The sequence below is a fragment of the Kogia breviceps genome, chromosome 4, assembly GCF_026419965.1.
Source record: "Kogia breviceps isolate mKogBre1 chromosome 4, mKogBre1 haplotype 1, whole genome shotgun sequence".
Lineage (NCBI taxonomy): Eukaryota > Metazoa > Chordata > Mammalia > Artiodactyla > Physeteridae > Kogia > Kogia breviceps.
This window is the reverse complement of record NC_081313.1, coordinates 147,154,476-147,171,475: the sequence shown is the minus strand read 5'-3', so window position 1 is coordinate 147,171,475 and position 17,000 is coordinate 147,154,476. Positions and strand designations below refer to the sequence as shown.

Here is a 17,000-nt window from a genome sequence, read left to right as displayed (position 1 = left end):
CACACCCTCACCAGCATTTGTTGTTTGTAGATTTTCTGACGATGCCCATTCTAACCGGTGTGAGGTGATACCTCATTGTATTTTTTTTTTTTTTTTTTTTTTTTTTTTTTTTTTTTTTTTTGCTGTATGCGGGCCTCTCACTGCTGTGGCCTCTCCCGTTGCGGAGCACAGGCTCCGGACGCGCAGGCTCAGCGGCCATGGCTCACGGGCTTAGTTGCTCCGCGGCATGTGGGATCTTCCCGGACCAGGGCACGAACCCGTGACCCCTGCATCGGCAGGCGGATTCTCAACCACTGCGCCACCAGGGAAGCCCCTCATTGTATTTTTGATTTGCATTACTTTAATAATGAGTGATTTTGAGCAGCTTTTCATGTGCCTCTTGGCCATCTGTATGTCTTCTTTGAAGAAATGTCTATTTAGGTCTTCGGCCCATTTTTTGATTGGGTTGTTTGTTTTTTTAATAGTGAGCTGCATGACCTATTTATATATTTGGGAGATTATTCCTTTGTTGATTCATTTGCAAATATTTTCTCCCATTCTGAGGGTTGTCTTGTGGTCTTGTTCATAGTTTCCTCTGCTGTGCAAAAGCTTTTAAGTTTCATTAGGTCTCATTTATTTATTTTTTAAGGCTGCATTGTTCCTTTGCTTATTGATGAACATATAAAAGTCAGAAGTTTTTGATATTATAAAATGTCAAATTAGTGAACATTCCTGTGTGAACATCTTTGAATATATATGCTTTGTCTCAGTTAACTTCACTCAGAATTGGACTTCTGCATCAAAGAGTTTATGCCCTTATGCCTTTTGTGGATGTTGCTACCCTGTACCAGCTTATGGTTGTTCATGCAGGAAATACTTATTGAGCATCTGTTATGTTAAGCACTGTGCTGGGTGCTAGCAAAACGACTTGTGAAATTTTGTGAGTGAAGATACTTGACCTGCCCTTTGTGAATTCTAACAGTGCAGAGAGGGACTAGATAGTCAAGAATCATACTCTGCATGTCGAATTACAACTCTGACAAGTGCCAAGGAGAGGGACATGGTACCATGAGAGCATATTTTAGGGAGCATTTGATCTCATCATGGAGTTTAGAGAAGGTTTATTCAGGGATGTTTCAGCTGATATCTGAAGGATGAGTCGGTATTAACCAGATAGGGACGTTGGGGAGAGATTTCTGAGCATAAGGAATAGCACAAGACCCTATAAGAGGAAAGCATATGCTGTGTGGGAGGAACTGGCCGGGATGGTGGGGCTGTTGGGGGAGCATGTCATGATGATGGAGCTGCAAGTGTGGGTAGGAGCTCGATCGTGCAGGCTTATGTTTAAGGTTTCAGACTTTTAAGAGGAATAGAAAACCATTGAACTTTCTTGTGGAAGGTGAGTGTGTGGAACATACCCAATTGCACTTTCAACCTGTCGTTTTGCTACCGAGTGGAGAATACACTGCGGGGAAAAAGAGTGGAAGCGAGGAAACAAGTTAGGAGACTTTTGTAGAAATTGGGCATAATGGTGGCTTGGACCAGCGTATGGTGGTCATTTTGGTGTAAAGTTGTGGACTGATGCTAGAGGTATGTAGGCAGTATCACTGTTAGCACTGGTGGTGGGTTGACGGTGAGGGTGAGGGAGAAATATCTGTCAGTGACGGTGATTCCTAAGCTTCTGGCTCCTATGGTTGGTTAGCTAGGGTTTTTTAGATATGATGTTAATCTTGATCCTAATTTGTCTTTTGTTATTTGTTGGTTCGTGATGAATACTCTGTCATATTAAGTCTCCTGTTTTGAGTGTACAAAGCATTTTGACCGAAACTGACTGTTGTATGTTATCAGATAACTTTTTAACATCTGCCAGTTTGGTCCTGTATTTTATTCTCTTTCATTTATTAATTAAATTGTTGTATTAATGTAAATAATTATATTAATAGATTGTCTAAAGTTGCATTATCCTTGCATCCTTGGAATAAAGCCTTTTTGTAGTCATGGTATATATCATTCTTTAATAATTATTGATTAGATGTGCTGATATTTTCTTAGGATTTTTATATCTATATTTGTAAGCGAAATTGGACCATTTTTGCAAAAACTTGATTTTCTTTTCTTTTTATTTACAAATGACTTGAATTTTGTTGTTTTGTAGATATTTGATTGATGTAGAAGGCATGTGGCCAGATGATGCAATTGAATGTAAGTATCAGGGTTGTCACTACTTTTCCCTTTTTATAAAATATGAAGGTAGAAGTGTAGGAGAATTTCTCAAATTTTGGAAAAAGAGAAAAGTTTGTAATTCATTTGTCCTGACATAGCATAACCTTTTATCAAAAGTTGATAAAGGAATGTATCTGGAAAAAGCGAGATATAACAGCCTGAATAATTAGTCAGTGGATTTCAGCTTGTTTTTCTTTCTTAAATTTTTTAAATTAATTTACTGAGTTTTGATATTATATCCACTGCACCACCAAGAAAGTCCCTTTTTCTTTCTTCCTTCCTTCCTTCCTTTCTTTAAAGCTCCAAGTCATTTAAAATACATGACTTCTTACTAAAAATCTCCAGTTCATATAAGCAAGGGATTTATAACTTCTCCTTTAAAAGATTTATTCCTGGGACTTCCCTGGTGGTCCAGTGGTTCAGACTCTGCACTTCCAGTGCAGCAGGCGTGGGTTCAATCCCTAGTTGGGGAGCTAAGGTCCCACATGCTGTGCAGACAAAGAAATTTTTTTAAAAAGTTATATTCCTGTATTATTGAATTTAGTGGTTTAGGTTTTGTTTGAATATTTAGAAGATTTCAATTTATTTACCAGGAACAAACAAAACATCATGTAAAATTAGTTTTCCAGAAAGTATTTCCATCATTCTCTTCTTCCCTGTCTCGTGCAGACTGGTGTTTTATCTTTACAAGTTCTGCGTTGTTCCATCAGAAAGCTGCTCTTCTTTTGGTTTCACAAGAGATGGTGAACAATGGTAAAATATCCAGTTTACCTAAATTTCTAGAGTACACTTCAGGGAGCAAATGATGGGGTGGGATGTTGGGGCCGAGTGAGAGCTACAGATTCTGGTGAGACTGAGAGTCAGTCACAAAAATTCCTGGGCTGTGGTGAAGGGAGAACAAATATAAATCAGGTTCCTGCTGGTGGGCAGGAAGCCAAAGTGAAGAAGAACGGTGTGTAGCTGGGCTGTGTAATTGGGCCCATAAGTGCTGTGTCTTCTGATGGTAATTATGAACAGAAACCAAATAATAATTACTGCTAACATGTAGGTGACCAATCCTTGAGAGCTGAGGCAGAGAGAAGGAGAGACGGCATTATACCTTGTCTCTGGTTCATTGAGTTTCCCAGGCTGATTTGTGACCAATCTTGGGTGAAATCATAACTACATCATTTTTGCTAAGGTGATCAGCTTTCGTGGGGTCCTTTCTCTGCACTCTGTCCAATGAAAAAGCCCACTGGTTTGTGCCTCCTAGAAAACAGTTATTCCAAAACAGTATAAGTGAAGCACTGATGAAACAGCCATGAAGAACGTGTTTCCACATGGCCTCGCACCTCCATTTCAAAGTGCTTTAAAACTTCTTTTCATCCAAAAATCAATCACAGAAATGGATTGGGATCAAATCCCGTACAGACGTAGTGAAAGAAAAGAGAATAAGGAGCAGAATAGCATCTCTTCAGACAATAAAATCAAGTTGGAAAAGACAGGTCCACAAACCAGATCAAAACTGTAACCTGGTATTTCACAGTGGGCTTTTAAAAGATGTTAGGGAAAAGAATGCAAAAGTTGAAAGAACATGGATTGAGGAGGGAATGGGAAGTTATTGTTTAATAGCTATAGAGTCTCTGTTGGGGATGGTGAATAAGTTCTGGAAATGGTAAATGCTGATAAATGCCACCTTTGGGTGTTTGGTTTTAGTTGATCTTCTTCCATGTAAGGGTTTGGAGAGATTCAGAGACTATGCGGCTGCCTCCATCCTTCTGAGGTCCTGCTCAATCTTCTTTGACATAATTATTTTGAATTTGGAGAGTGGTGATGTTTGCACAGCATTGTGAATGTATTTAATGGCACTGAATTGTATACTTGAAAATGGTTGAAATACTACATTTCGTTTTATGTGTATTTTACCATAATAAAAAAAAGATGAAAGTGCAGCATAAACCAGAATTAGGTAAGATGATAGAACTCAGGACAGAATTCAAAATAAAAGAAAAAATTTCAGAAATGAGGACTAAATTTAAAATAATACAAGAGTGGGTACTTCCCTGGTTGTCCAGTGGTTAAAAATCTGCCTTCCAGTGCAGGGAATGCACGTTCGATCCCTGGTTGGGGAACTGAGATCCCACATGCTGCAGGGCAACTAAGCCCGCACGCCGCAACTCCTGAGCCCATGTGCTCTGGAGCCCACGCGCCACAAGTAGAGAGCCCACTAGCCGCAAGGAAGAGACCATGCACTGCAACGAACAGCCTGCGTGCTGCACCTAATACTCGACACTGCCAAAAATAAATAAATAAATTAATTAAATAAATTAAATTAAATAATACGATTGAATGAACATAATGCATAAAGCCTTAAGAGAAACAAAGAAGAAAAGGAATTTTTTTTAAATCAAAAAGAAGGTAAAAAAATTTTTAGAGAAATGGCAAAGATAAAAGATAGGCAAAAAAGAGTCAGGACAGCACTGAAAAGAGTAATATAAATAGGTATAAGAATCTATTATACCATAAAAGTGACATTTAAAATCAGTGGGACAGTGCTCGCTTCGGCAGCACATATACTAAAATCAGTGGGACAGATTAGTCAATCAATTGTGATACATACATGTTGGGGTATAAATATTTCTCTGGAAGGATCCACAGCATGACAAAAGCAGTTGTCTCTGAGGAGGGAAATGTGTGGCTGGGGAAAGTGGGAAAAAGGGTGACTTTTCATTGAATTGTCTTGTGTTCCTTTTCTAATGTTCTGTCATGTGAATCTGTTACCTCTGAAGTTCGCTGAGTTCAAACCCCAGTTCCCCAAATTGCTAGCTCTTAATCCTGGGCAAACTCTTCACACTCTCCAAGCCTCTTTATCTGTGAAATAAGGTCAGTAACTTAACCTGGTGCTGCCTGCCACAGAATAAACTCTCAACAAATGGAGATTATTAGGTAAAAACCCCAAATGCCCATCAGTGCAGGAATGGATTTTTTAAATGGGGTGTATATGTGAAATATTATACAGTCATGAAAAGGAATGAAGTACTGACACATGCTACGACATGGACGAACTTGAAAACATTATGCTAATTGAAAGAAGCCAAACACAGTGGTCATATGTGTATTATTTCATGAAATGTCCAGAAAAGGCAAAACCGTAGTGACAGAAAGCAAATGAATGGTTGCAGGGACTGAAGGAGGAGGGGATGAAGAGGGCCTGCTGATGGTTACGGGGGATTGTTTTTCCGGTGATAAAAACGTGATGGGTTAGATGACGCTGATGGTTGCATAGGCTTGTGAATGTACGAAATGACACTGAATTTGCAGTTTCCGCAGGTGAATTTTACGGCATGTGAATGACATCTCAGAAAAATAATTTTGAAAATGAAAATTGCCAGATTTCCCATAGTTCCTATCCACTGTCACCATCTCTCCCTTCTCCCCACTGCATTCCTTTTGACGCCCACCCCTGCCGCTCTCTCCCACCCTCACTCCCTCGAGCTGCCCCACGAGGCCTCCCAGGGAGCCCCTGAAGCACTGGGCGCCTGCCTCCTGTGGCTGTTGGAGCGGCTGCCCAGTGTGTGTGCCCCCACCACTCTCACCCGTGAGAGTGGCCGCTTCCCTCGCATTGTTCTCGTGCGTTTCAGCTGATGGTGATGTTCACAGAAGGCAGCACGTGCCCTGGTCCATGGAGGAAGCCCCTCAACTTAATATTTAGGCCCGTCCAGAAGTTTAATCTCATCCACCAGTAACCTCAGGATGCTGTGCTCTGAAAGCCAGGTTGGCCACCTGCGGGCACTTGCAAATACTGAGGACTTCGGAGGCATTTGGGCCTCCAATTGAGGCCTTGTACCTCCACATGCGATGTGACCTCAGCCCTCTGCTGCACCTCTCTAAGTGAAGTGGCACAGGAATACTGACCTTGCCTGTTGTTGCCAGGATTAACTGAGTAGTGCATTGGCTGCCCTGGTGCTTAGGTGTTGAGTACATGGTGATGTACATACCAGGCCCTACTGGTGGGCCTCCTGATGCAGCAGTTCCCTTGGCTCTGCCCCTGTCGTCAGCTGCCCCTAGGATAACTCGGAGCCCGAGCCACTTCTCTGGTAGATTTCCCTATTCCTCCACTATAGTCACAGCTGCATAAGGCAACTCAAACCTTTCAGAGATGTGTCCTGAACCTCTTCTTTCCATACATACCTATCTGGTGGTTGTGAGACTTAAGGCCAACCTCCCCAAGAGACTTTTTCTGTTTCTCCTAGGAAACCTAGACTCATCTTCTGTCATCTTCAACTCTACTCAAATTTTGTTCTTTCAACCCTGACCTCTGACCCTGCTTTTTACTTCTGCCATTTCATCCTCACTCCTGCTTCCTTTCATAAATCCATAAATCTCTTTTGGCCTTCCTAGCCCTGGGCCAAGTTCCTTCCTCTTTCCTCAGTTTTTACCCCTTTCCTCCCATTTCTTTCCTTCTCCCATCCAACTTTCAGTCCTTCCTTTCACATGCAGACTTTGATTCCAACCCCATCAAAAACATACACGTCACAGTTAGCAGCATCTCAAAATTCAAAAGGTTTATTACTCATCTATTAATCCTATTACATTCATTTCTTCAGTTTTATTGTTTTTAAATATATCAAAATAACTAGAGAAATTTATACCTATCTTATCTATATATGGAAGAACAGCTGGTACCCAAGGTGTCACCAACAATCCTAGCAGCTCTTACTGTACGTATCCGTAGTAGTCAGCAATTTCCAATTCTTTTTCCCTCTTAGTGAAAAATATCAGTTTCCCCAGAGAGATGTATTTGGCAGCATTCTCACGTTCTTGTTGAGCCGCCTCTTCATGGCCGCCTGCTCTGGCCTCTGCTCTTGTTCGATGGGCGTTGACATTACTGGCTCAGGAACATTGGGTTGCCTCCATTGAATTTGGTGCTTCCTGCAGTCTTGGAATAGAAATGGGGTTTGGAGCTCCGGTGGGGACTGGCGCTTAGTCAGAGCAGGGGGAACAGGCTCCCGCTGGAGAGAAGTGGAAGGTGAAGTTTTGTACGGTGCAGGCCTCGGAGCAGCAGACGGACGGACACTAGGCTGGGTATGGTCGGTCCAACCCGGTTGGGTTGGGTTGGTCGCAGTTGGCTGAGCTGGTTTGGCGGGACCTGGCAAAGAGGCAGGAGGTGGCTGGGGTGAACTCACTGCAGCAGGTTGAGCTGGGTTAGTAGCAGCAGGCTGGGCACGGTCAGCCACAGCAGGCCGATGTGAGGCCAGAGACTGTGGCCTCTGAGGAGCAGGTCGAGCTTGAGGCTTGTCCCAGGCAGAAAAAGGCAGAGGCATCCAGTTGACCTTCCCAGGAGGAGGCAGCTCATACTGGGATGGAGATGGACACTCTTTTTCAGCACTGCTGTCTGGTTTCTGGGCTTGGCCTTGAGTTCTCAGGACCCTGACCCTCACGTGGGGTATGCCGCCATGGCTGGATCGCTGGGGGTGGCTGGCGGTCTTTAGGGTTGATTGAATTTCCCAAGACCCGACAGGAAGAGAGCCCAGTTTTCTTATCATTCTTCTTCCCCAGTGCGTGAAAAACTGTCACAGACTCCAGCATGCGCGTGGCTAGGGAGGTTCGAGGCTTTTTAAAGCTCTCTTGGGTAAGCTCAGTTTGGTGTTTCTTTTGCTTCGTCTTGGGAATTGTTGGCTTCTCTTCTGCCTTGACTTTGTTCCCTGACTTTTTATTCTCTAATGTAACAGATAAGGAAAAAAAAACACGCTTTGTGAGACAGTCAGTGATTTGTCCAAAGTCACACAGATAGTAAATGTCAAAATCAAAACTGAACTTAGGTCTCCAGACTTCTAGTTCAATACTTTCCCTCATTATTCCATGCTATTTTGAATCCACTACTAAATGTAGGGGCAAAATAAATGTAATGAAAAACTTTCAAAAGTTTCTTTTCTCACCTGACATGGTCAGAGAAGAAGAGGAAACATCAACTGCAGATACAAGGGATGAGGAGACAACACTAGAGGATGTCTGAGTGGCTGCAGCTGAACGGCGCATGTGTCCAGTACAAAGGTCACTGGTTACTGGTCACTGGTCACTTGTGATGATCCAAATTTATTTACAAACAACTCCACGGAAACCCCAAGACTCTACCAAGTGGTAGTAGGTTTGGTAGGAGAGGGATGTCACAAAGCAGGCAGTTTACAGTTATGAGATAGCCAATAGGGAGGTCCGATCCCCAACAGGAAGGCGGGATTGGATGAAGAGAGTGTAGGAGAGCTATAACAACACCTAAATTTCTGAGCTCCAGGGAGGAAATCCTAGAAGACAAATTTACCTCCTCCAGGCTCTTAACATTAGGGAAATCATTGCAACATTTCTTACAGATGTTCATTGATATAATTAACAGTTACTTATATTCTACAGAGTATTATATTTTATGTATCATATACTTAGATATATATATATATATCTTATTAATATGCTTAGGAAGGAAATAGCCGTCAAGTTTGAACTGTTACAGTTGTTCTGAAATCATATCTGTCTAATTAGTGAACTTAGAGCAGTTTTCAAGGAGCAAAAGTAGGGATGAAGAAGCTCTTTCTGTAACTTGGTTAAAGAGTAGGGTGAAGTTTGTTGAGTGTACCTTGTGGAGAATGTTGTGGTCCAAGGCTTTTTTAGTTTCATCTCCTTGACTCCTACCTTCCTTGGGCTGGGCTAGGCTGGGCCCGGTGGGACGTGCCACCTACATTTCTCTTCTGCTTTCTTTTTTTTTTTTCATTATGGGCATTGTTTCTAGGACAAGCCTAGATCTTGCATTCTTACCTTCATGGATGTTACTTCCTGTCAACTTCCAGCAGCCAGGAGTCTTCTTTTCAGTGCTTGATGCTTCACAAAATAGACTCAGCCCGTTGGAAGCAAATACCAGAGAGCAAGGAAACAGAGCTGGTTGCAAACCTTTCCTCTTCCAGCCTTTGGTTGCAATTCTTTTGCCCATAATTTGCTACCTCCAGTTCCTTGGGCCACACAGGTATCCTGCCATCCACTCTTTTACGTGTGAGAGACATTCTAGATACTGTCCCTTTTTCTTTGCACAGAAGTATATACAGTGTGGCAGTTACTGTAATCTCCTACCCCTTGCAAACAGCCACTCTAGAATCTGGGACCTCTAGGATTCTCTGTCTTGCATCCTTGGGTGCAAGGCCAAACAAAATGAAGAGGAGAATAATTAGAGAAAGAAGAGGACATTCGTGGAGAATTGGGAGCAGGTAAGGTGAAAAGGCACAGGAGAAAAGAGATTCATGTGGATTTTTTGTTTTCTGTGGGAAACAAGTTGACACACTTTGGCCTCATTTTGTATTACCAGAACAGTTATAGATATATTTAAGTAGCTTGATAGTGCAGCAACTGCCGTGAATTCTGTACACTAAAGAGAACAGTCTTACATATATTTTTCATTTTGTTTTATGTCATATTACCTTATTTATAGCATTCACTGGTATGTTTGTAAAATACAGATTTTTTAAATGCTTTGGTTTTATCTACAGGGTTATTTCCATGTCATATTTTTAAGGACTTCAACATTGTGAGACATAATGTGTGTTTTTCTCTTGACGATGGTTTATGTTGAAGCATCATGAACTAACTTGACCTGTTGGATTTTGTGGAGAAACTGTAAAGAGAGTCTGTGAGAAAGGCATTGTGGTGAGTCGCCTTATGCACCCAAGCGTAAGGAGCTGATATGTGCCATCAGCCCAACTTGGCCTGGATTGCCTCTGTTTTAGTTGCCCTGGTTAGTGCTTTTCTCCCTCACCACGCTTGTGACTGTGATAGTGTCAGTAAGGGCTGAGTTGCTAATGATTTATATGTGAGGTAAGCTGGTTTGAGGGAGGAAATCTATGGATCTAGTCATTTTCCTTGGTGGTCAGCTTTCAGGGGTGCAAAGATTGATCTTTCTGGGGACTTTTCTAGTACCAGGAAGATATCCCATAGATGGGACCTCCAAAGACACACATTTAATTTTTAGGCCTGTTTTTCCTATTATGAGATATGAGTTTTTTCCCTGATGGGGATGATGCTTCTCTGAGAAGAAATTGTGAAAGGTATTGTAGTATAGAGATGTGGCTTAAGCTTTTAAGTTTTTCTCAGGGTTTTTCCCCTAAGCTTCCTACTTCAGAAGGCCTATTTACATGATACTACTATGTGACCTGAGGCTAACAACTTACTAAATACCTGCAAGCCAGATCAGTGTCTCTTTTCTCTATATTTCCATGGACATCAAGGGACCCATAGCTACTGCAGGTTAGGGTGGGTGGTGTGAGATTGGGGCAAGTGTGGTATGACAAATTTTGGTATCACTCAAATGTTTGCCTATTAAAATACTCAGTTCCAACATTCAATTCGATGTAGGCAAACCCTTAGTTAGGCTCTCCTTGGTTCCAAGCCTATGTAACCTATTTTCTCTCCCTAGTTCCAGCCATTTAACTTTAGCTTGCAGGCTCAGCCTCATCTTAACCTCTAAAAGAATCTTACATGTAGGAGGAAGAAACTAAAGAGCTCTATTTCAACACTTAGGAACATCAAGCTCTACCCTGACCTAAACCTTTATTCTTATAGTTAGGGTATTGTCTTGTCCGGTATACCCACTTCCTGCATTTTGAACCCATCAGGTTAACCGAGACCTGGCTTGGTGTAACATAGCCAGTTCATCTACCCCTGAGGCTGTCCTTAATTCTTCCCATTGTCACATTTTGATTTAATTAAATACTGGAATCCCTCAAACCCTTGCATGTTTCCTGATGCCGTAGATACTGGTCGATTTTGTTAGTGTCAAATACTTAGCTGTCTGATTCTCCAAATATGCCTTCCTCCTATATTTTCCATCCCAGCATACTACATACCCATGAAAGCATTGTTATATCTCATGTTGGACCCACTCCCATCCAGAGGCCTACTCTATGCTAGTTCCCATACTTTCTGGAAACCTTGTTATGGCCAGGTCTGGATTTTTTTGTGTTCCCACCCAAAGCCTGTATCTTTTAGCAAGCTGGAACTATAAGACCAACACAGATTTTCTAGTTTCTGATAGATTTATGTCACAATTTGTACATTGTCATTTGTGTAGATATTTGTATCATTTGTACTTTTTGTCCATTACATGCCTATTGGATATTTTTCATAAATTGCAAAAGAATATTATATGACTTAGCACCAAATTGAATGTGCCTAATTGTAAGTTTGTAAACTCTGTTGAGCTAGCATGTATCTTTTCTTTATCCAAATAGTAATTTACTAATATTGTCCCATTTGTAATTATGTGGAAGTTTTCAGAATTGTAAATAAATGCTTGTGGATTGAAACTTGGTTAGACGATGACTGTCCCAGATACGTTGAAGCTAGTGACCTTCTTACTCATTCATTCACTCATTGAATAATTGTGACCTTCCTGACTCCGTTTACCCAGCTCAAATGGTTGTGAAGGTTACTAACCGTGTATGTAAGATACTTTCAGAAATTAGAAACTAAAAAGTAAAACTAACAAAAAACATTTCCTATTATAAATAACAATGGAATTTAGTATGCTATTATACATTCAGACCTACTGTAGGACATGCTGTTCTTTGCTGTTCCATTTGAGGCAGGATTCACAGTTTTTCTAACGGGTACAGATCACTATGCCTGATACTGTGAGCAAATGTTATACTTGAGCTCCACTCTTATCTCTCTCAGGCTTTTTTTGGTATTGTGTAAAATGTAAATACATACTGTCAACCTCCAGCATGATACCAGGCACATAATGGAAACCCAATAAATGTTTCACTGTGAGTGGAGTATAAGTTGATAGAATATTTTCGAAGGTTGATTAGGCAGATTAGATTGATTGAAAATCTTTCAATATTTTTTACTTTTTTTTTCTTTTCTTTTTTTGTGGCATGCGGGCCTCTCACTGTTGTGGCCTCTCCCGTCGCGGAGCACAGGTTCCGGACGCACAGGCTCAGTGGCCATGGCTCACAGGCCCAGCCGATCCACGGCATGTGGGATGTTCCTGGACCGGGGCACGAACCCATGTCCCCTGCATCAGCAGGCGGAGTCTCAAACCCTGCGCCACCAGGGATGTCCCTACATTTATGAATTTTTAATGTGTTACATTTGTCTTGCAGAGGTCTTCTAGAATGCAGAGCCTGAGGCAAGGATTAAAATGCTGGTATTTTGGGGGGGTTGTATGTAAAAACAGAGTTGTGAGGGTGAGGAACAGGCTTCACAATGAGACAAAAAGACACACAGGTTGTTTGGTATATATGTTCACTCAGCAAGCTGGACTTTCTTTGGGAGGCTTGAAAGGAAAAACCATTCCTGAGAGTAATCCAAAGAAGGGAGAAAGAAGCAGGAATTTGCTGCCAGGCTTCCTCCTGTCTTATGCATTTCATTAATCAATCAAGCCTCCTTCCATGGGAGACAACTCCTCTACACTTCTGTTCATCATCTCACCCTTCTCTAGCAGCACAGAAAGCCAGAGTTGTGGCCTGATATGTAGCATCTCCTCCAACTCTAACATGGAGGGATGGCTGAGAATGGAGAGGGCTTGGTATGGAGGCCCGGAGTTTCACCTGGGCTCTAGTCAGCTCAGAGAGTGCTAATTAGGTTTGCTGGCAAAGGCAAAACAGGGGAGTGTGGTCCAGGGGGCAGATGGCACCTTCAGAGAGGGGGAGGAGGTTGAGGGAATCTGAGACCATTCTTAGAAGCTGTGTTTCCCATAACAGGAGCTATAAATGAAATAAATGCTAAATAGTGATACACGGTACCTTGTAGAAAAAGGAGTAATTCAGTAGGGGGGTAGGGTTGGGAGAGAAGGCTTTACTGAGGAGAGGGGGCTTCAAGAATGATTTGTGCACAGAGGCTATAGGAGAGCCATTGTAGCCAAGGGAACAACCTGAAAGAGAAAGATACTGCGGCATAAACATGTATAATGTTGTGGTCAAGAAATGGCCGGCACACTGAAGCATGGAGTGGAACACGGCAGAGGCTTTGAAAACTCAGCTGGGAGTCAGATCACACAGGGCCCTGACAAGGAGTTGGAAAGGGATTCTGAAGGCCGTAAGCCATTAAAGATTTCCCAGAGGGGAATAACATTAATGAGCTTGTTTTAGGACATAATTCTGGGGCAGTTGTTAGAATTACATTAGAAAGGTGGTTCAGACAGGATCTAGATAGGGCCTACCTCCAGAGCAGGAGTGTTTGTAGTTGATTTTGTGGGTCCAAATCATGACTTAGGGCACTGAATGGCCTACACTCCTGGGACATGATGCATAAAAATCAAGCTTACCAGACTGAGGTTAAACCCAAAACCAATTTAATTGGCAAAGTCTCATTACACTGGCTAGACTGAACTCATGCCTATATCTCTACGCTTTACTCAAACCCTACCAAGAAGATAGGACACCTAAACATTAAGAACACAAGAGAATGGGAGGGATGATGAATGGTAGACACACACACACACACACACAAACACACACACAGAGAGAGAGAGAGAGAGAGCAATAAAAATGTCAAAGATATTAACTCTCAGAATGGAGAAAAATAAAACCTCATTGTGTGCAGCAAGGGGAAACTAAACAAAAAAGTCAAGGTGACTGAGCACCTTACTACAAGTCTACCATACACTTCCATCAGCCCTGAGTGCCTCAATCTTAAGTACTAAATGACAGGCAAGGATCACCAGATATTTCAAGATCACATCTAAAAGGAGAGAAAGGCATCAACAAACAGGACAACACAAAAACAGCTGACAGGGAACAAAAGAAACTTAAAAATTGATAACTTTAGAGAGAGACAAGATAATGCATTCATTTAAAACAATAAAAGAATGAAATGCCTGGGAAAAAACATTCAGAAAATAAGAGCTAGCTCTTGGAGATTAAAAACATATAGCAGGGGGCTTCCCTGGTGGAACAGTGGTTAAGAATCCGCCTGCCAATGCAGGAGACATGGGTTTGAGCTCTGGTCCGGGAAGATCCCACATGCTGTGGAGCAACTAAGCCCGTGCACCACAACTACTGAGCCTGCGCTCTAGAGCCCACGAGCCACAACTACTGAGCCCATGGGCCACAACTACTGAGGCCCTCGTGCCCTAGAGCCCATGCTCGGCAACAAGAGAAGCCACCACAATGAGAAGCCCACGTGGTGCAACGAGGAGGAGCCCCCGCTCCCTGCAACTAGAGAAAGCCTGCGTGCAGCAACAAAGACCCAATGCAGCCAAAATTAACTAAATAAATAAATTTATTTTAAAAAATATATAGCAGAAGAAATATGTATATAATATGTAGCAGAAAACCTAAACAATCAACAGAAGGGTGGAAATAAAGCTGAGAAAATTCTTCTGATTTAAAAAAAAGAAAGGAAAGATTAAAACTGGAAAATAAAAGAAAAAAATATAATTAACTTAGAGGTACATTTCAGAAAATCCAATAGTCCACCAGTAGAAGTTCCCCAAAAAGAAAATAGAAAAGATAAAGCGAAAAGAAAATTTCCCAGAACTGATGCACATAGCCTGCCAGACTGGAAGACCTCACTTAGTATCTAGCATTATGAATTTAAAAAATACCCACGCTAAGTCATATCATGAACTTTCAGGACACCTGAAACAAAGATCCTAAAGTTGCAGAAAGAAAAATTACAGGTCACAAATAAAAGTTCTGGAATCGGAATAGCAGAAGGCTTCAAACGGCAACAATGAACTCTGGAAAACAATGAATAAATGCATTTTAAAGTGCTTACCTACAATTGTACAGTCTATCAAACTACTAGTGCAGTGGAAGAATAAAATAAACCCATTTCAGACATGCAAAAGCCTGAAAAATTTACATCCCATTAATCCTTGGGAAACCATGGAAGGATATGCTCCACCAAACAGGGAAGTAAACCATGAACGCAGCCGCTGTGGATCCAGGACACAGAAGAGGGGCATAAGAAAGGAGCAGGGTGAAGGCAAAGAGAAATCTCAGGGCAAGAGCTACGGCTCAGGTGTAGAAAACAACCGACGTGCCTGTCACATGTTGAGCTGTGCTCCTGCGGAAGACATATGTTGAAGTTATCCTAACCACCTGGACTTCAGAATGTGACTGTACTTGCAGATGGCATCTTTAAAGAGGTAAGTTTAGATGAGGTCATTAGGGTGGGCACTAATCCACTATGACTGGTATCCTTATAAGGAAAGGAAATCTGCACGTAGACACAGAGGGAAGACCATGTGAAGACCAAGGGAGAAGGTGGCCATTTACAAGCCAAGGAGAGAGGCCTCAGAAGAAACCAGCCCTGCCAACACCTTGATCTTGGACTTCTGGCCTCCAGTACTGTGAGAAAATGAACATCTGTTATGTAAGCCACCCAGTCTGTGGTACTTTTTAATGGCAGCCCTGGCAAACTAAAAACAGTGCCCAACCTAGAACAGGTCAAGAACAAGTCCAATCAATCCAGGAAAGATTTCAAACAGAAAAGAATCTGATGTGTTTACCCTGTCCACACTGAGAAATGTGACAGTGGTGTTAGAGGTTTGGAGGATGAATTAGTGATAGGTTCAGAGGAAAAGACGCAAACAAAACTGAAAACGGTGTAAAGAATGGAGACATACTCGTACACGATGGTTCAGAGGTGAATGATACTTACCTAGCAAATAACATAAACTTAGAATACTGATTTCACCAAAAGTTGGGAAATAACTATCCTGAAAAGATGAGGGGAACAGAAGTGTGTACGTGGACAGATGATGGGAAAGAGCTAAATTCTCATCTTCCACAGTAGGAAGTCAATAGATAGTATCAGAAACTGAAAAATCAAGACGTGGTAATATAAGCCTAGTATTTAAATATGGAGGCAAATATTAGAAAATAATGCTAAAATACTTAAAGTGGTTGCCTTTGGGTAGAAAATAATGCAAAACTACTTAAAGTGATTGCCCTGGGGAGTGACAATCAGGGGATAGGGCAGGGGTGCTGATGGGAAGACTACTCTTTTTCACAGAAATCTCGGTAGAACTATTTGAATTTTAAACTATTGGGTTGGCCCAAAAGTTCGTTTGGGTTTTCCGTAGCATCCTGCGGAAAAACCCAAACAAACTTTTGGGCCAACCCAATACTTAACCTGTGTTTTTTTTTAATAAAAATAAAAAATTTAAAAGCTTAGACAGACCACTAAAGACCTTTCACAAAGGTTGCTCGTCCCTTTAGCCAGAGGACTTTCAGTGGTGTGACGTGAGCAGAAGCCAGAAACACAGTGTGCTGAAGAGCAAATGAGACACGAGATGGCAAACGGAGACTGGTTTTCAATAAGCTGTGTTGATAAATGAAATGGGATGGGGACAGAGAGGACAACACGATCAAAGAAGGTTTTCAAAGGTGGCAGTGCTTAAGATGACACTGGTGCTGGCAAAGTCCTCCTCAGAAACTGCTTGCCAAGGAACTCCTTAAAACTATTCGATTAGCTAGACTCCCATGCCTGTCCCTGGTGGCGCTTTTTTTTTTTTTTGCCTCACCAGTTGTCTTGCTGCTCCAGTATCTTTCCAAGGGAGAGTTCACAATGTATGTGAAGGAACAATTCCACAGAGCAGCCTTCTGGCAAGAAGAACTCTTGTATCTCTGTTAAATGTGGCGGGCAGAAAAACACTTTCTGAGCCACCACCTAGATGAGAGGTAGCAACCTGACTGAGCTCATCAGACACAGACCAGGGAGTAGCTGAGTTAGAGCACTTCCTCAGGGTCAGGTTCCGCAGGATGTTCATTTATAACACAGAACAGAGAAAACAAGTATCATATGCAGTATCAGACTTTCCATGATACAAC

At 42.0% G+C, this 17,000-nt stretch overlaps 1 long non-coding RNA gene across 2 annotated transcripts in view; it reads left to right on the top strand.

Moving 5' to 3' along the window:
* LOC131755486 (uncharacterized) overlaps positions 1 to 17,000 on the top strand; it is a 50,265-nt gene that overhangs the window by 13,075 nt on the left and 20,190 nt on the right. Inside the window, exons 6-7 of one of the 2 annotated variants that reach the window (XR_010840354.1) lie at positions 2,135 to 2,181; positions 9,711 to 11,526. This is a non-coding gene — a long non-coding RNA (uncharacterized lncRNA). Of the gene's footprint in view, positions 1 to 2,134; positions 2,182 to 9,710; positions 11,527 to 17,000 lie in introns of those variants that run through there. The other variant, XR_010840353.1, reaches the window with a different exon arrangement.